General features: G+C 47.0%; 1 long non-coding RNA gene across 2 annotated transcripts; it reads left to right on the forward strand.

Moving 5' to 3' along the window:
- Nucleotides 1-2,113: 2,113 nt before the first annotated feature.
- LOC131399708 (uncharacterized) lies at nucleotides 2,114-14,273 on the forward strand. 2 transcript variants are annotated; one of them, XR_009217194.1, is made up of 3 exons: nucleotides 2,114-2,729; nucleotides 3,114-3,209; nucleotides 3,875-4,110. It is a non-coding gene; the product is annotated as an uncharacterized LOC131399708 (long non-coding RNA). The 2 variants fall into 2 exon arrangements; XR_009217193.1 differs by lacking the exon at nucleotides 3,875-4,110 and adding an exon at nucleotides 14,143-14,273 and having other exon boundaries at nucleotides 2,119-2,729.
- The last annotated feature ends 5,769 nt before the right edge of the window (nucleotides 14,274-20,042 follow it).

Consider the following 20,042-nt stretch of genomic DNA (forward strand, 5'->3'; position numbering starts at 1 on the left):
AGCAGCGCCTCTGAACACACAGATCCTAAGACTTCCCTCTCTGTTAATCCTTGTTTTAGGATGACAGATACCCTCCTGCTACAATAGCCCCATCCAACACTAGTGGACGATTGTAATCAGAAACCCCCTAAAGTGGACACAGGATAGAGTAGGACGAGAACTCTGAGGGATGGGGGAGCACAGCTGCACTTGACACACTATCACCCAGGCCCTATTTAACACAAGAGAAGAACCCTAGGACTGTGATGGGGTCTAACTAGACTTCCTCATCTTGCCACATTCATAGGCACTACCTGCTTTCTTCTTCTTTCTTTACAAACATGTTGATGAATTCATGTGTACTTAATTCATGGAGAAGTAAATTCTTCACAAAGTAGTAGGGTCCAGTTTCTATGACCAGGTTTTTCAGTTCCTTTGATAGTATAACACACTCGGGAATCAGAAATGCAATCTATCAGAATGTGTAATATAAATAATGTCTTATTTTCACGTAGATCAATACCTAGGTTTTTAGTTATGAGATAAATCATGACAGCTAAGAATTCCTCCATAGGTTTCAACAAAACACTTAAAACTCCTAAGTTAATTGATCTCAGGAAAGAGAAATTTGACAATTCAAGTTTTTTGGTTTTGCATTCAAACGCACAGTACAGGGCAGCGAATGAGAAGGAAAATTTCAATGGGAAGGTCTTGCTTGCCTTTTATCTTTTGCAATTGAGCAGCATGTTTTAGGTCCTGTTCCTTTCACTGATCCAATTAATATTTAAGGAAATATGGAATAACTGAATATCCCTAGATATGTTTATCTTGGTACCACCCTGCAATCAAAGATCTGTCCCTTAGGACATAAGGAATTCAGGGACGTCAACTATTAAGAGGATAAGTGGAAGCAGAAGTGCTCCTGAATATTTCCACTTCCAAACAGAGAAATTCAACAGATCAGACCACGCAAGCTAAAGTCTACATCGCTGAGTGCTGTCTGTGATGAGCTTTCCTCAAAAGCAGAGATGGTCAACCTGACAGTTTGCAAATGCTGCCCAGGTTCTCCACACCTTGAACATGGCTCTCCCAAAGCTCTAACACCAGTCTATCTGTTCCTGAGGGATCAGGGTCACCACTTGGGTCTCCAAGAAACTGCCCAGTCAGGCCTGAGTTGAGATTAGGCTCATCAATTTAGAGCGCAACTCATCCTACAGTTGAGTTTTTCTTGGAGGCCTCTGCACTTGAAGGGGTAGGGGGTGGGGGGGGGGAAATGACCCACTCGATACCTGTCTGGAAATTGGGGTTGTTCTCCTCTGCTCTCAGCAGATCCTGGGTAAACCAATGATTACCCTCACAAATGCTTCAACTTCCACATCTGCGAAAGGTGTCCCGTAAGGGTAACATTTTCAGGAAGCAAGAGCCAACGCTGCCATCCCTGTAAACTCAAGGTGTCCTTTCCATTGGGGCCATAACTTGGGTGAATTTCTCCTTGAAGCTGCCGAAATGGGGCACGTTGGCTGGAGAAAGCAGAGGGCAGCAGGCAAAGTGGCAAGTTGCCGGGATGTTAAATCAGTTCCGAGAAGCAATTTAGAAAAGCAAGCAGCTTCCTGAGCCTGGACTAGGATGATGCTCTGGAGAGACGCACAGGCACACAGGCGGGAGGAGGAATCAAGATGCGGCGGGAGGCTGTAGGGAACAGCAGGGAGGAGACTCGAGTCCAGACTCGATTCAGGGGAAAAGCGAGCTGCATGCGGCAGTGCTGCTGCTGCACGTCACAGCTGTCACACGCTCCCAACTCCTTGGTCTCCGTCCTGCCCCTCAGGTCCCACCTGAGACTCAACGCACGTGCGGCGGAGGCAACATAACGGCCAGCAGCCAGCGAGCCTCGGCCACGACCACGCGCACGTCACCCCGCCCCTCCCTAGAGAGCTCAGGGGGGGGGGGGGCCCAGAGCACGGTGCATCCTGGGAGTTGTAGTCCTGCAGCCCTGCAAGCTGCCGCTCGTAGCGGTTAAGAGACTACAACTCCCAGAATGCGCAGCGAGGGGCCCGGCGTCCCGTCCCGCCCCTACTTGTGCCGAGGGCGGTCCCAACATGCTCCTCGGCGCGCGGATCTCCCCGAAGCCCCCCAGACCCCGAGAAGTTGGACTTCTCACAGAGCAACGAGTGTCCTAGCGCCCCTCGCAGCTTGCCTGACGGGCCATAGGTACAACCGGCCTTCCACGAGCTTGGCCCGCCCGCCCTGCTCTCCGCCCCGCCGTTCCCTCCGACTCCCCGCTTCGCTTCGCCACGCCCCCTGTCCGTGCCCTTCCCGCCACTCCCACGGTCATGCGCAATGACGCCAGGTCGCCACCGTTGGGGCTGACGCCCAGGTGGGGGTGGAGCTAACGACACTAACGGTCCTGGCTGTTGCTGAGGCTGCTTGGAACCCAAGCGAAAGCTCCGTGGCTGATACTGGAAACCATGAATTCACTGGCGACAGTGGAAATACCGGGGCCTGCGTAGGTGGAACTTGGGTTTTCAAAGTCCCCTCTCCCGCCCTCCCCTCCCTCCCTCAGGGCTGCCGGGATCCTCGCTCTGGACCCCGCGCTCGGGCTCACTGCAGAGCGCCCCGGGGACCTCGCCCGGCTGAACCGTCCACACCTTGCTCGGGCCCCTTGGAAGGACTGTTGCCACGTTGTCACAGGAGAAGACGTCACATGGACAGCCCTAATTCCCGCGTTACACAGACAGAAACTCGGTGCCCCTGTAAGTGACCCCCAAGCCCCTTCTCTGACGCCCCACGTGCCGGGTTCTCGGGGCGTCATCGTCCCGGTGTGGGCCTCTGGGCCTAAGGAACACAGGCCGCAGGACCAGAAGTTCCCGTTGGTCCTTCCCGAAAGGTTAGGAGAGTTTGTGTAGGAAGGTGATGCACGATTTCAGCGTTTATGCCGCACGATGCAGCTCCTTTGGAACCACTTCTGATCTCCCTTTTTAAATATCCCGTGGAACCACTGTTACTAATTTGTTGCTGTTGGGGGTTAGGCTGCTAATTCTGCTAAGTCGTCTTCCCATTTAGTTTCTCTGATAATTGCAAGTTCTGCGTTACTACCTGCTTCTCAAACGAGTATTGACAGCCCCAATTCTGTGCAGGGAGGATGCAGAACAGCAGAAAGTCTGTGGTCCAACTTTCTGGAGCATCCATTTTACTACGAGACTTGGAAGAAAGAAAGTTAGGTAATTTCTGAGGTAAGTAATTAAATATTTAAAACAAGATAGGGAAGGCATCTACCATTGGTAACTGCCAGTAATTTGTGCTTGAAATGTCAGATCTTCTCTGAGAAAAAACTAAGGAGAACCTATTTCCCATTATTTTAAATAGCAAAAATTATAAGGTAGAAAATCCTGGAAAAACCCTACCAGTTTCTTCAGTCACAATATGGCGCCTAGATATAAGTCACGAATATGTTAGGAAGTAAAATGCTTGAAACGTGGCTTCTTGGTCACTCCCAGTCAATGTGGTTGTTAACATACCGTGGCTGTGTGCAGTGGCCGTGGCCTCTCTTAGACCAGCAACATCAGATGTTGTACGTCTTGTTGACACACCAGAGATTTGCAAATGACTAGCATGATCGATGGTCTCCCGGTTGTAATCAGAAGCAACATGAAGTTTTTCTAACAAACCATTTAGTTGAAAATGTATTTTTTGAAAACTTGATGTAAAGTTGATGTAAATATCAGCTGAACAATGTATTGAGCAATAAGTAGCTGCTATGCAGTTTGGGTGTTAAAAACTAATGTGTTCTGGGAAAACATTACTTGGGGATATGTTCTGTGGGGTATACCCTTATTATGAAATAGATGGCAAAAATCCCCTTTATTTTCAAGTTTTAACTTTGGGTAAACTTGGACAGGGAAATCCTTTCAGGCTACGTCCCCGAGTTCTGGAGTCCTGTGTCTGTGATGATTCTTTGCCAACATCTGAGTACAAACATGCCCTAAGGTTGTGATCAACTGGGCTGAGAGAGAGTGAGCTGAACTGCCTGGTGTCCGAGTAGCCAATTAAACTAACAAACCAAAAATAAAGGAATTAAACCCTTACCCGCTTACGGTGATGGTATAAGCAAGAGACTGAAACTGGAGAAAATATCAGCTCCTCTGCTTTCATTTTCCCCCTCCGGAATGGCCACTGTGTGAGGGTCGTGTGGATCAGCACAGATGTGGGGGTCATCTCACTGTTCAGAGACCCCAAACGAAAGGCCTTGGTTCTTTTCTGGAACCTGGGGTCTGGGAGAGGCTTCAAGTGGTGGGCTAGGAGAGGGTGAGTATGGGGTACTGAGTCAGAGAGGGGAAAAGTGTCTTCTAGTTTTTTCCCTCCTCCCCACATAAGGAGTCTTCAGCAGAGTGGCCTGAGGAAGACCTCTGTGGGATGCCTTAGTGAAGGAGACCTAGGGGTGGAGGTGCTAGGGCTAGGAATGCAAATATGGGGAGAGCATTCCTGGCTAGAGGGGCCTGAGTCCTTGACTGCAGCTCCCCTCAGAGACCACAGTGCACTGGCTGTGCCCCAAGTCTGGAGGTTGGAAGGCAGCTTTCCCGTGAGTCCAGTTAGGCAAAGCCTTTGTAGTTACCGTTGGTCAAACCTGAAAAATCACCCAGAGTGTCTTAATCAATTTGTGCTGCTATAACAAAATACCATAGACTGGTTGGTTTAAACAACACACCTTAATTTCTCACAGTTCTGGAGGCTGGGAGTTTGAGATCAAGGTGCTGGCAGATTCAGTGTCTCATGAGGGGCTGCTTCCTGGTTCATGGGTGGCCGTCTTCCTGGTTCATGGATGGGCATCTTCTCACTGTGTCCTCACATGGCAGAGAGAGGGGCTCTGATCGCTTCCTCTTTTAATAAGGGCACTAATTCCATCATGGGGCTCCACCCCCTGGTGTCATCTAAACCTAATTATCTCTCAGAAGCCCCACCAAATACCATCACATTGGGGATTAGGTCTTTAATATATGAACCTGGGGGGACTCAGACATTCAGTACAAAGCACACAGGTTTTTAACCGGGAGCTGGACTCCTCAGGCTTATGCCTAGTGATTCCTATATCTGGAGTAATGACTCATCAGGTTCTATAATTGATGCTTCTTATGGTCTCATTTATGTTGTCGCGTCTCCACATTAGCCTAGTTATTTTAGAATTTTAGCTACATATTTTATTTGCCTTAAATTATTTCTACAAATATCTTCTTTCAGTACTTGAGGGAGCCCCATCAATCTGGAATCTCCTTAATCCAGTGTTAGGGACCGAGATTTTTGTGAACCAACAACAGAGTTCAGAGTTAGCTTGCAGTCCTTATCAAGGCCTTAATTAATAGCTAAAATGTCACTGTTCAGGGTCCCAGTCCTAATTCCCAGGAAGGGAATTACTAAAATGCCAGGCTCAGTGGGCTCTAGACTCAAACATGTGTCCGCCTAGCCTTGTAAGTCTGCCAGAAGTGGAGGTTGGCCTCGCATCAACTTGCTCTGGATTTGTAAATGGCCATAAGGCAAAGTCAGTGGCAAAATGTCCGGTTCAACTCTCTGGATTTCTGTTCTATCTGAGATCTTGGCCTAGCAATTCTTCATTACAATGTTAGCTCAATAACACCTTCCAGAAGATGTCATTCTATAAATAGAGAGAATCTTCACTTTGCCTGGTTCCAGTATGCACAAATTTCATTTACTATGGTTTAGTTAAATAACACCAGAACCTCAAAAATGGGGTTCATATTTTAGTTAGCACAGCTTTATTGACTGTGGCTGCATGAAGGGCCAGTTTGCTGGAGCCTGTTCAGTCTGCAGTCACTACATCAGCACAAACGTGCATCTTGATCAGCAACAATCTTCTCTCAGAGCCTGTTGGTGATTGCTTGGCGTGTAGCTGTTGTCCGGATCACACACACACAGCAAAGTGTTTATTCGGGTTGCCTCCCCACCTCCTCCCAAAAATGGATGATCAAAAGAGGGAATCACCAAGAAGGATAAAAGTGCAGCAAAGAATCAAAAAGTGATGACGCTGGAAGTGAACTTGGGTGTGATTAGGAAACAGCTGAGCATGGACATGAGGACTCTGCCACGATTGAGAGACTGTAGATGTGCGACCAGAGGAACCGAGTGCAGGGGCTTATCAACATAGAGGGGGACAGGGTGAGGACGTCCTGGAGAAGGGACAGTCGTGTCCATTTTACTTTAATGGAATTCTGAGAGAGACACGGTGACATTGAAAGCGCAAAGGGTAAACTCTGAGAAGCTGATCTCACCTTAGGAAAAAATATGACAACCCAACAAGACAGAGAAAGGATATGATGCAAAGAAGGAAGCACTGTTCAGACTACTCAGAATAAGATTTTTTACAAAGAAATTAGACACCTTAGTTTTGAATCTTTTTAATTGCCGTATACTAGATAAATAGTCGCTTTGCTATATTTAAATTTTCCTACACGTTCTTAATGTTTTCACCAAAAATTTTGAATGTTGTAAAATAATTGTACTTTTCCCATTGATTTTTAAATGCTGTCATGGTCATTTTATGATCCTGCATTACCCTGCAAAGTGAGGACTATGGGAGTGTGTTTGTGTGTATTTGCACCTGCACGTGTGTGTAGTTGTGTCAATAAATACTGCACTTGAACAGCAGTCTATTTCAAATGTGTGAATGTTGATGAAGAAAGTATCCCATCTTATTACACAGTGTCCATATCTACCACAGCTGTCAAAGGTCTCCTTAATATTTGACTCCCCTGGGTAAACCCTGTTGTGTTATCTAGGGCAGCATAACAACCACCCTAAAATTTAGGGGCTTAGAGGTGCGATATTTATTAAGTTTACAGATTCTGTGGGTTGGGACTGTAGACAGGGCACCGAGGGGATGGTGTGCTTCTGTTCCACGATGTCTGGGCCTTGGCCTGAAGACTCAAAGGCTGTGGGTTGGAGTCATGTGAAGTCAAGTTCACTCCCGTGTCTGGGGGTCGATTCTGACTGTTGTTTGGGGATTCATTCCCTTTCTCCTCAGCTGTTCCACATGTTCTTTCCTCGTGGGCGGTGCTGCCTTCTTCTCGGCACAGGAGTGGTATTCCACCAGAGCAAGCCAGCCAAATCCATGTCCTGTCTTATGGCCGAGCCTCAGAAGCCATATAGCATCATTTAGATTCTCCAATGGGGCAGATTCAAAGGGACGGAACGTAGACCCCAACCTATCAGGAGAAGGGGTGTCAGTTAAGTTGTAAGAAGTGCATGTGGAATGGAATAAGTTTATTGTTGTGGTCATATCTAGAAAATCCATTCTGCCAAAAGAGTGAACCCTTTTATGTGCCCTGTTTACTGGATAAAGAGTATAACCACTTTGAAATCTGTTACCAGGACCTGTTTGAAAAACTGACTTAAAGTTTGTTAAATTATGACCTCAGGGACCGCACCCGTCTCCCCTGTTGAATCTTCTTAGACGCCATATCTCCTTTCTGAGGTGACACACCTCTACCTTCACCCTAGGCCATAAAGCAATTGCAGACGGAATCTTGGTTTGTATTTGTGTGTAAACAAAAGTTTGTACTTTTAGTTTACTAAGGAACCTGTGATGGTTTCCAGTTTCTAGCTGGTGAACACGACTCGTTTTACTTATTGCTATACATATATGCACAAAGTTTTATTTTAAAATCCTGAATACATGTCTTGTTTTTTAAACCCCATCATCTTGGCGTTCAGTGTTCATTTGCTTCTAGGTTTTCGGTATGATATACATAAAAGGAATATTCCTTTATGTATGCCCTTGACAGTAAAAAATCAGGCTCTTTTAAGGAGTTTTGCACAAAGTGAATTTTACACGTACTGTGTGTGCTTCCACAAAGGAATTAAAATTTGCCTATGAGAAGCAACGCTCTCCTAATCTTCATTCTGGAATAGAAATCCCCTCTGTGACAGTCGGGTAGTGTTCAGTGTCAATGGGTTTCCCCCCTGGCTGCACACTGGAATCACAAATTCCAAGACCCCATCCCAGTTCAATTTAACCGTAATGGCTGACTCTAAGCCTCAAGTGTAGGTATTTTTAAAAGGGTCTTCAGGATATTCTAATATCCAGTCAGAGTTGAAAAGTCCTGGGCTGGTGACCTGGAATGCTGAATTCAATCCCTACTTATCAGGAGGAGTTAGTTACCAATCACTTTACTTCTCTGAGCATAAAACTTCATTTACACACTAAAAGGAGGGTTTGGGCATAACCACCTCAAAGGCATTTAGGGGCCATGAAAGATGGTAACTGTGCTCTGTGCAGAAGCCTAGGGTAAGATATTAGGGATATTTTCCGTGATAAACTGAAGAGTGCTTGCCGCACCAATTCACTTAAATCTTCCTCTTCCTCTTTCTTCTATCGTCGCAATGGCTGATCAAAACATCTCTGAAGCCAAATTTGGCTCTTGACTCCTGTATTAGATGAGTAGGTCCCTCTAGCGTCAATACCCTCCACAAACTGAGGTGTGTCAGTGTAGGGAGTGGATGTTTGATTACACCACCACATTACTTACCCAAGTGGGGAGAATTTGGGAGACAGTCAGACTCTAGAGAAAGTGCCTAATACATTTGCAAAAGTGATTTCCACATTTCTGAATTTCATTTGGTCATTTTCTGAGAAATGGGACAGAAACTAGAGATTGGCAGTTACTTGGGTTCACATTATATTTTTAGCGGAAGATAGATGTCTGGAGTTCTCAAAAGTAACAACTAAAGATAGAAATTGATCTTTCTATGCTGAGGGAGATCTGTGGGCAGATCTCTATGAACATTATTTTCCCTGTGTGTATATGTACGTGTGTGTGTGCGCGCATGGTGTGTGTGTATGTGTGTGCGCTTAACTAAGAAAACTGCCAGGCACGGCCTGCAGGTGCATTTGGAGGGTCATGTACCCACCAGGCAGGGGCTCATTTCAGGGGGTTTGAGGGCAGAGTGCTGCAAGCCTGCTGCAAGCACATGCATCATTTTCCTCTTTCATGCCTAGAGCTCTTCCTCACTTTGAAAAGTTGCCCATTTTTGCTTATCCAATCTTCTTCTCTAGAAAAACACTTCACATACAGAGCCACGGATTTTTGGTGGTGTTAATGCGGTATATGGGTCAAATGCTGACCTGTTCTATGTTAGCTCAATGGAACCCTAAAAATAGATTTTTATGAAAACCGTCACCAAGATCATATCTTATACGCACTCCTAAAATGACTTTCCTTTAATCTGAAGGTTCTAAATGTAAGCATAAACGTAAACATATATATTTCTATATACTAGGAATGAACAATCAAAAAATGACATAAAAATGTCTTGTACAATATATTAGAAAATATGAAATACTTAAGGATAAATCTAAGATGTTAAAAACTTGTACATGGAAAAATACAAAACATTGCAAAGAAAAACATAAGTGAAAATTATATATATATAAACACTTTGCTCAGAGGTGGAAAGACTGAATATTTTAAAAATTTTGTTTCTCCCCAAATTGATCTACAGCTTTAAGGTAACCTCAATCCAAATCCAGAATGGCTTTTTTTTGGTAGAAATTGAAAAGCTCTTTCATAATTCATATTAAAATGCAAAGCATCTAAAACAGCCATAACAACTTTGAAGACCAAATTGGAGGACTGACTGCACTTGATTTCAAGGTTATTATAAAGTTAATTTTCAAGACAGTGTGATATTTACATCACATATACTGAGAAATAGACCAGACATATACAGAACACTGGTTTTCGAAAAAAGTTGCAAAGGCAACTCAGTGGAGAAAAGATAGTCGTTTGATCAAATGGTGCTGGAACCATTAGATATCCATATGCCAGTTAAAAGGAGTTCAATCCACGCCTTGTGCTATGTAAACAAATGAACTCAAAATGGACCATAGGTGTAAGCGTAAAACCTACAACTATAAAACTTGTACAAGAAAACAAAGGAGAAATTTTGTGATTTTGAATGAAGTCTTAGGTATGACACCAAAAGCACAATCCACAAAAGAAAAATAAATAAATGGGGATTTCTCAATATTAAAAACTTCTGCTGTTTGAAAAACACTATAGAGAGAATGAAAAGACAAGTCACAACCTGGGAAAAAAGATTTGCAAATCCTATCTCTGATAAAGAACATGTACAGAACTCCTAAAACTTAACAATAAGCTGTTTTTTGGCAGTCTCAGCCTGTCAATAACCGGTGTTGTGGTTGGACCAGCCATGTGGTTCTTAAGATGATTGCAGGATGCCTGTCAGCAATAACCATGAGGAAACTTTGAGAAAATAAAGTTTTAATACTCACAGGACCTGGAAATTACACAGCACACCTGGGGCCACACAGTGAGGCTTGGTGGGGAGTCAGGGAAGGGAGACAGAGAAGGGGTCTGGGGTTCTGCTTTTATTAACGTAGAGGCTGGGGGTCTAGGGTTTCAGGGGCTCACTCTTTATCCCTGAGTTTAAAACGTATGAGCGGGAGAAGAGAGAGAAAGAAAGAAAACACCCCAGCTGGCCCTATGGCCAGTTATCTAAATCAACTAAGATCTCTAAAAGAAAGGAGCCTCAGTGGGAGAAGGTGGCCTGGCTCTTTATTGAGTCTTGTGGTAGAAGATGGTGTGTTTATTCCAGATAGCCATCTTTGAAGTGGATGTCTCTTTGAAATGGATGCCTCTAAAATCAAAGTTTACGTCAGGGACTTGCATTAAAAAAAGAAAAAATACTCTTAGGGCTTCCACTCCACCATGGAATGAGAGAAAATCTTTTCAAATCATATTCTGTTAAGGGTGTAATATTTAGAATATATAAAGCAGTCTTACAAGTTGTGATGGTTAGTCTAATTTGTTCATTTGGCTGGTTCTAGTACCCTGTAGTTTAGTCAAACACATCTGTAATCGGTTGACTTTGGAGGATATTCCCTTGAAAATGTGGGTAGGTCTTAGCTACTCAGTTAAAACTCATAAGAGGAAAAATTGAGGTTTCCTGGTGAAAAAGAAATTATGCCTCAGATCACAGTTTAAAATCCTGCTGAGTTTCCAGTCTGCTGGCCTTCCCTACACTTCAGACTTGCAAGCTCCCACAATCAAAGAATAATTCCATGAAAAACATCTCTTTATATGTATAGTTTCTCTGTGTGTACGTATACATATACATACACATAAATATGCAGTCATGCACCACATAATGATGTTTTGCTCAGTGACGGGCCACTTATATGATGGTGGTCCCATAAGATTAGTGCCATATAGTCTAAGTGTGTAGTACGCTACATCATCTAGGTTTGTGTAAGTACACTCTGATCACATAATGACAGAATCACCTAACGACGGACACATTTCTCAGACTGTATCCCGGTCATAAAGCTACACGTGACTGTATGTATGGATGCACAAATGTCTATGTTCACATTATAAATGTATACATTCCTTTTCTCTGGATAACTCTAATACAGATTTTGGTACCAAGGATGTTCTAGAAGAACAGAATCTTAAAGATTGTGATGTGTTTTCTGTAATGGTTGTGGGGTTTCTGGAATTGATTCTCTAATCTGATTAAATTGAAAGGCACCAGCCACCTGTTTTCCAGTGTTAAAGAGGATACTGATTGTGTGTGGCAATAGAGAGATACAAAATAGCACCAATGGAAATTCCTAACCAAATATTTATAAGAGGCAAGGTTCTCAGTGACCATGTATCTGATACTTTAGATCACTTTTGACAAACTAAAAAATGTAAGAAAATTAGCTACTTCCTCCTAATTGCACAAGATTAAATGAGGAAGGAAAAAGATGAACTCAGGATGTCAACTTCCCAGCTCAGCTCAAGCACCATAACTGGCCTGAAGTTTCTATATCTTCCCTGAAATAAACAGTTATCTCCTGTAGCTTCAGAGCTGAGATTTCGAAAACCCAACTCACAGTCTCTTCCTGCAAGTGGTTGAATTACAACATAAGTTGAATTCCCATCCACACAGCGGTGAAGATGATGAAATTGATTTAAAAGGAATAGGGTCCTGAAAATTGGATGGGAACATACAGGCAATTCCTGATTAAGCTGAAACATTAGACTCCAAAATTGTGCAGAGTCTGCCTTGTCAATAGAAGAAGCCCTCTTCCTCCTCCTGTCTGAGGAGTATAACTCTTCTGTTCCTGAGGATCCTATAATGGTCTCCCCTGAGGTCATTGCATTGCAAGACACTGCTGATCCTCTTCAGGACCTAAACCCACCAGCCTTCTTGGCTTCTAGACCAAGACTCCATCAAGGCGGACTCAACTCCCAGCAGATCCCAAAGTGTGTGGTTCAAAATGGGCTCCATGAGGAATTGTGTTCCAACCAAAATAACTGTATCCTTTTCCCAGTTCATACAGACAGAAACCTAGGAAGACTGAAAAGGATATTAGGGGTTTAGGATAATGGCAGAAAGAACACACAGTTGGATTCAGTGGAATGCATTGATTTGTCCCCACTAAGCAGAGATTGTCTATTCAATGTTGTGTCTCAAGGGTGTACAGAGTTCTCACAGTCTCTTTAGTTAATTGGCTCTGCCATGGACCAAAAGGGGAAGAACACAAGCTCAAGTTAAACTGCCCTGGTGTACTGTGGAAGAAGGTACCAGCATAATCCTTCTAAAGCAGCTCAGGGAGCTACAGGAGAACACAGATAAACAATTTAATGAAATGAGGAAAAGGACAAGAGCAAAATGAAAAGCTCAAAAACAGGAAACATAAAAAAGAAGCAAACAAATTTTGGAGCTGAGAATATATATTTAAAAAGGATATGTGCCCCTCGCTGCAAACGTGGGTCTCTTCTGAGTGGTGGTCAGTGCATTTTGGTCAATGGATGCCCAAAGATGCAATAAATTGTCCCTCCTCTGCCACGTGCTAGACACAGGACTTATTAAATGTTGCTACATGCTGGGTCTGCTCTCGGGAGCCCCCAGTCCTGTGGGAGAAACCCCTTCGACACATTGCCTTCCTCCTGGCCCCAGACTGGCCCTGGGATCTGGCGCTACTCTTTCTCTTTGGAGGGAAAGTACAGTCTTCTCAGTCCTCCTGTAGCAAATCACTTTCCTGGATGGCTGTGTCCTGTCAGGACAGGCCTGGGCTGCCAGGAACCAGGATTTATCCTCAGCTGCTGGCTGTCCTGAGAAGGCCTCCCTGGCAGAGTCCAGGCTGCTGTGTGTCTGGGTGACCCTGGCAGCCGTCAGAAAGGAGGGGATAACTCAGAAGTGCCAAGCAATTCATCTGGCCTTTGTTTTACAGGATTTTTCCAGGGGAAGACATTCTAAGTGCCAGGTGGTAGCCCTTTAGCTCCTGGTCGTGGGGAGGGTGCTCAGGGTGAGCTCAGAGCAGTGTCCACTGCGCAACATTTCAGTATTTTAATTGGTAAGGCTGTGTCCACACACGTCCACAGATCATCAGTTTGGTGGCATTACCTACTGGAACCCCCACACCCCTCTCATGCCTCATCTTACAAAGCCCACAACAGTGAAGATTCATAACCCCGTGATACAACCACAGCACAAGACTGTGGAACAAAATACAGCCATCCCAGGAGCTACCCACTTTATGGGCTCTGGCCCAGATGCCCCTTTTGGAAGAGTCGATAACAGCAAGACTGAGTGCGTAAACTGGTGATTATCTGAGACCGTGGACCTCAGAACTGCGCGAGTCCAGACCTCTAACTCTGGGCAGCAAGGGAGAGTGTGGGTCTTTCAGTGGCCAGGATTATGATCCATTATCCGGGCAAAGCAGAGCTCTCCCTGATCCATCAGGCCCAGCCAGGGAAGAGTGGTCACGCTGTACCTGACACAGAGGCTGGGGGCCTTCTGGGGAATTTCTGCCCTAAAGAGAATTGTGAAAGGAACTGCAGGGATGCTGGAAATCCTAGTTCACAGGGAGCAGTGATGTTTATGGAATTGAGGCCCAGATGTAGCCTTAAAAGCTGCATCACAGTCTTCCTCCCTGGATGTAAAACAAGCAGGAAAGGACTTTGCAGTCCTGGCCCAGGACCCCAGGAGGACTCTGATCTGAGTAAAGGGGGATCACAGAGCCCTGGAGAGGGTGAGGATGGAGAGTCCTGCCTGCCATCAGTCCATCCACAAATGACCTTCCCCTGGCCTTGTCTTTTCCACATGCAAATTTTGTCTTTTTATATGATTTTCCCCACCTAGTGCTGCTGCAATCCGGAGATTGAATGAGAAGACTATGAGTTCCAGATATTTGGTCAAAAGAAACCTCCACAAGAGAAGCAGGAAACATTCCTTCTTTCTCCAAAGCTGTAGAAAAGCAGCAATATCTTGGAGCAGGATATGGTCTTGGTAAGTGCAGCTTTTAAAGACACCCATTTTCTGTGGTTTTTGCTCTGCCTCTGAAAATACCTCCCACCTCTAAATCCCAGGTGAACCACACTGAAATGAGCCTGTCCTCTGAGGAAGGGGGTCTTGGACATGACCTTCAGCAGCCAGGGAGGGGCGCTGGCCCTCCTCCCCTCTTCCAACAAGCTGTGACCCTGCGAGATGCCTTAACTCAAGGAGGAGTGTGAGATTCTGTGTCTCATTTCCACGAGCACAGGAAGTGAAAGAGCCACACCACCACTCGGTGGCTGGAAAAGAAAAAGGATTTTAATATAACATTTAAATCTAACATTTACTTTGAACAACAAATAAATGTTGCCCCTCCGCAACAGGTAAATAGGTGCTGGGGTAGAGAGGTCAGGGAGCCCCTCTCTCTTGGGCCCCAGGGACCCAAGGGAAAGCCTTACAATGTTCTCCTTTGCATCAGGGTGGGAGGAGCTGGCCTGGGGCACCCCGAGTGTCCCTGCTGTGTCCTTGCTGCTGAAGAAGAGGCGGCAGTTGATCTGGTCTCAGGATGTGATCTGCCTCTGGTTCAGGCTCTGTGCTGGGGGTCTGGTGACTGAATAGAAGAGATTTCTCATTGGAGGGGCTCCCAAATATCATGGCCCACCTCTGTGACCCCGCTGCACTTTGCTCCAAACCCTGTGCTGAGTGCTCCATCCACAGCACCCCATTTGTCCCAGACGTGGGAGCTGTCATTTAGCATCACCCCTTTCACAGAGGAGGAAACCGTTTCCCAGAAAGGTGAGGGGAATCACCTATCACAGGCCTGCTCAGCAGTGGGGCTGGGGTCCCAGCGCTGGGTGTGCGACTCCCCAGGCCGACACTTAGCCCAGAGCTTTACTGAGCCCCTGGATTCGGTGACTGCCGGTCCAGACACTCACTTACTCCTGAGCTTGAAGATGGCCGTTTCTTCTTGGCCTTGAAGAACATTCAAATCTTGCTGGCCCACTGAAATGTGTCCTCCAGCCGACAGGACAGGCTGTAGGAACAGGACAGAGTGGAGCTGTGAGCTACCAGGAGCCGCACCTGGGGTGTCCCTCCCAGAGCCTGCCAGCAGCTAGAATCCCAATGCCCCAGGGGTCACCATGCAACAGAGCCTGGAGCTGACAAGGGAGCCACAGCCATGGTCTCCTGAGCTGGCCGTCAGAGAGTCCGCCCTGCCCTCACCCAACTAACTCCTGCCCTACCTCACCTCTCTTCCTCGCCTAGGGTCTCCACAGCCTGGAACCAGGCCCCAAATTGCTCCTTGGTTTTGAGGTTGTATTGATTTGAGGCCTCCTAGAGCAGCTGAATCTCCTTAAATACTCTGATTGCTGGGACAGAGGAAGGACAGGATGCAGACAGAACACAGGTAGGGGGTGGGCATAGGGATAAGGAGCCCACCTGGGGTCTTTGCTACATGGGAACCCTTCTTCCCTCCAGGTCCATCCAGGACTTGCCTCTTCTCACAGTTGGGCTGAAATAGCTCCTCCTCCAGGAAGGTGTGCTTAGTGCCACCCCCTTCCCCTACCTGCAAATGTGATGGGATCTCCAGCTCTGTATATCAAATCAATGTAAGATCCAAGGGATAGGTCCAGAGAGGTCTTGCTCAGGGGACTCTCTGATTTCCACACCCCCACCCTCCCCACAGTGAGACCACAGGTGCTCACCTCACCCCATTTCTGGAAGCTGATCACATTGTTCAGGAAGGCAGACAGCCCAACTCCATCAGAAACAGCCCCCTTAGCCCATAATTAGCCCCCATCCCCACCCCTTCTTGTGTTGCCCTTAGAGGGGCAATAATTGTACCAGGGCCGGGCTCTGAACTCCATACCAGGGGGGATATGGTAGCTGAGGCCAGAGACCTTATAGCTGATGAGGGATGCTGAGACTGAGACCCACCTGGAAACTTGTCCCCATGTTGTCTTCAGATCCACCCCAGTCATCTGGAAGTCCTGGGTGTGGAGACCCCTCTGTGCCCACACTTACACCAGACCAGTGTTGGCCATTATTGGTTGCCTGATGCACCTGCCTCTTGTCTGAGGAGTCGGAGTAATTGAGCCCATTGACCAGCCCCTTGACGATGTCCTGAGGGCAGCTCTTCAAAGACAGAGCCCAGGACCTGGCCAGTAGGCGTCAGGGGCCTTCCACCCAGTCTGTGATCCTGTGTTACGGCAGACCTAGCAAACTGCCATAGTCTGTGGGGTCACAATTAAGATGTTCCCTGCAGCACTGCTGAAGTGGCCACACAATTGAGTCATGTCAAGGTCCAACAACATTGAAAGGCTGAGTCGCTGAGACAAATGACCTCCTGTCTGGGATATTATGAGTCACATAAAGCCACAGCTCCTGACTTGACAGGCCTACAGTGATTCGATGTGTTCTGTGAGATGACAAGTTGCAGAGAAATGTGTAGAATCAAGTAATCCGCATCCCTCCTATGTTATGTCACCCTGTCACGTGTGATTATCTGTGAGGCCTGGAGAAGGTCTGTGAGGGCAGGGGAGCTGAGTGCTCCACAGGATACCCAGTTGGGTAGTTAATCAGCACAGTACAGTGTGCTAAGATGCTCATGGCCTCAAGAAAAGTGAGAACATTACTTTCTCTGCTATTCAAACAGAGTTGTGAAGAATGTGTTTTTACTCCACCACATAGCGAGTGGGTTGTGTGTGGAGGTCCAGATTCCTTTGGGAGCCTGCGTGTGGAACACTCAGGTGGCAAAGTCCTAGGAGGGACACAGGAGAGTCCCCAGATGTGAATCTGGGTTCTGGTCCCACCCTGATAATCTCGGGTTCTTGGGTGTGGAGACCCCTTTGCACCCTTCTCACCACAGACCAGTACTGGATGGTGTTGGCCTGGTCCACCTGCCCCATGTCTAGGGAGTTGAAGGAGTTGAGCCCATCGGCCAGCTCCTCAATGATGTCCTGAGTGGAGTTATACAGAGAATTCCCGGGATCTGGGCCAGTAGGAATCAGGAGCCTGACTGGACATTGCCCCTTGGGAAACTGCCAAGAGCAATTCTTTTCCTCAGTACAGGCCCAGTGAGGCCTCTGCAAAGAACTCGAGTCAGGGAGAGAATGAGATGAAACCTCTAGGGCTCAGGTCACCTATGAGTAGAGGGGCTCCCCTCTCATGCTGCCAGTTATGACCTGGGGTATGAACATGACAGACCCACCAGGCTTCCAAAACCAAACCACCTTCTCCTGCCCAGGAGTGGCCACCCCCTCATCCCCTGCCTTCCCCTCTCAACACGTATACACACATGATGAAGGGCACGGGTTGAGGGGCTACCCAGGTGGCATCACAGTTGTGGCCCACCCAGCACTGCGCTGCCCTTGTTAACTTTTGTGCCTCCTGCCAAATGGCCAGTGGCCTCAGGGATGAGGGCTGAGCTAACGTCGACAGCAACACAAAAGTCTCTCGCTCTGGGCTCCCCTCTGCCCAGGGTCTTTGAAGGTTGGGACACAACAGCAGAATATCTTGTTCTCTGGAGCATCTCCAGTCAAGTGAACAGTGCCTGGTCCCAGAGTTCTAAGTTCTGTTGGGGCCTATCACCAAGGAAGTGAGGTCAAAATCCCATTACCTGAGCCCCTTCATCCAGTCAGACTACCCAAAGGCCCCTCTGACTATTACAGCCTCCTCCCCCGTGTCATCTCCTTACCTGCACACAATGAGCCAGCACAGCTGGAAATGTAGCAGGATCCCAGCTTTGAGGAGACAGAGCTAAATTCAGACCTCTTTTTTCTTAACAGTTTTCTATCCTGGAAAACTCAGTGTGCCTCTCAGGTCCTTCTCAGTCTCCCAACCTGTACAATGGGGTCAGGTTAGAATCTACTTCCTGGGACGTCATCAGTTGTATATGAGATAAATCTGTAACGCCTGTGGGCTGGTGTCACATGTAGCTAAGGCACAAACTTAGAGAGGGAAGAATTATAAGAAGGGGTCGGATGTAGCATGGGACACCACTCAAAAGGGGCCTAAGTCCCAGCGATGTGATATTGAAACAGTCACTTCTATCTTGGCCTCATTTGAATGTCAGAACCATGAGGGGGTTAATGAGTGAAATTCAGACACTGTCTGTCATCCTCTGGATTAAAACATTTAATGACTAGATGATGGGAATCCTTTCACATGTGTATTAAACCACTGTGATGTACACTTTAAATATCTCACAATTTTGTTAATTATACCTCAATAAAGCTTAAAAAAATCAAAAACAAAATCTTTCAATTGTTTCCTGTTATATTTAGAATGAAACCCAAGTGCCTCATCTCATCCTATGGGGTGGGTGGTCTCCACAATGGCTCCCAGTGATTGCCAACTGTGGGAACACAATCCTGTGTAACCACTAAGTGGTGAGTGACTGGCTTCTGCCAATAGATTCAACCAAAATGATGGGATGCCATGTCTGACTTTTAATTACAAAGTCCATGAGTTCTTTCTTACTCCCTCTCTTGTGTTCTACCTCTCTCTGTGTCTCTCTGTGTCTCTGTCTCTATCTCTGTCATCCCTGAGCTGGGGACTCAAGCACAGATGTTTTGAGCTGCCCTGTGTAGAAGCCCACACAGGAGAGAACCAAGGCAGTGCCCAGGCCAGCAGACAGAAAGGAACTCCTGCTGAGTCCAAGCTGCACCCTGAATCCATTGAATGACCTTGGGACCAAATCTGCAGTTGAGGCTGCGGCCCCGGCCTGTGGGGCATCTGGAACAGAGGAACCAAGCTAATCTGCCTGGATTCCTCATTCACAAAACTTGTGAGATATTAAATATTTGTAGTTTGAAGATGCAAGGCATTGGCGCAATGTTTTCAGAGAGTAGGAGATGACTCACAGTCTGTCAGGCCCCAAGAGCTGGCCCTGCCCTCCTCCCTCTGCTCCTCTCGCCTCCCAGGCTCCCTGCAGCCACACTGGGCACCTTTCTAACCTCCTCTGGCGAAACTCACTTCTGCCTGGCAGTCTCTGCACCAGTGGTGCCTTCTCCCTGACACACTGCTCCTGGACCTGTGCAGGGCTGGCTCCCTCTTGTCATTCTGGTCCCAGCAAATGTCACCCCAGTGAGGCATTTCAGACCCTCCCACCAGTGCCCCCAGCCCTCGCTCACAGCCCCCTGTTGTGTTTCAGGCCAGCGCTTCCTCTTTTCTTTCTCATGTCTTTGCTTTGGTGCTTTTGTCCGTCTCCTTCCAGACTGTGAGCTCCAGGCAGGCAGGGACCACTTGGCCATCTTCAGCCCCGCCCTTAGGGCCACCCGGGCACCTGACACAGAGTGAGTGCTTGGCGCACAGTTGCTGAATGAATAACTGGGCATGTCTGGGAGCTCTCCTCCCTTTTAACCAGCGGGGCTTCAGAGATGAACGCTGGTAACAGGGATTCCCTGTGGTTTCTGATGCGGGAAGACAGCCGGAATCAACCTCTTGCTCCAGTTGCTCCAGCCAAGCTCACTCTGGACACCACTGACATGGGAGGCTGCCTGCCGCCCAGGCAGGAGCACCACTGAAGAAACGGGCAAGTTTATCTGGGTGTCCTCAAGGCAGTGGCTCTCCAGAGTCCCAGGGGCAAAGAAGCAGGACCTACGGGCTCTGATGGCAGTGCAAGTGACCTTGCAAGCCTCCATTTCTCCTCTCTTCTGTCCCCTCCAGTGTTGTCCTCTGACTAATGAGGCATCCCCACTGGACCATTACAAAGAACCCCCACATTCAAAGGAGCACCTTGGGAGTCCAACAAGGGCTGATCTTGTCCC

The sequence above is a fragment of the Diceros bicornis genome, chromosome 39, assembly GCF_020826845.1.
Source record: "Diceros bicornis minor isolate mBicDic1 chromosome 39, mDicBic1.mat.cur, whole genome shotgun sequence".
Lineage (NCBI taxonomy): Eukaryota > Metazoa > Chordata > Mammalia > Perissodactyla > Rhinocerotidae > Diceros > Diceros bicornis.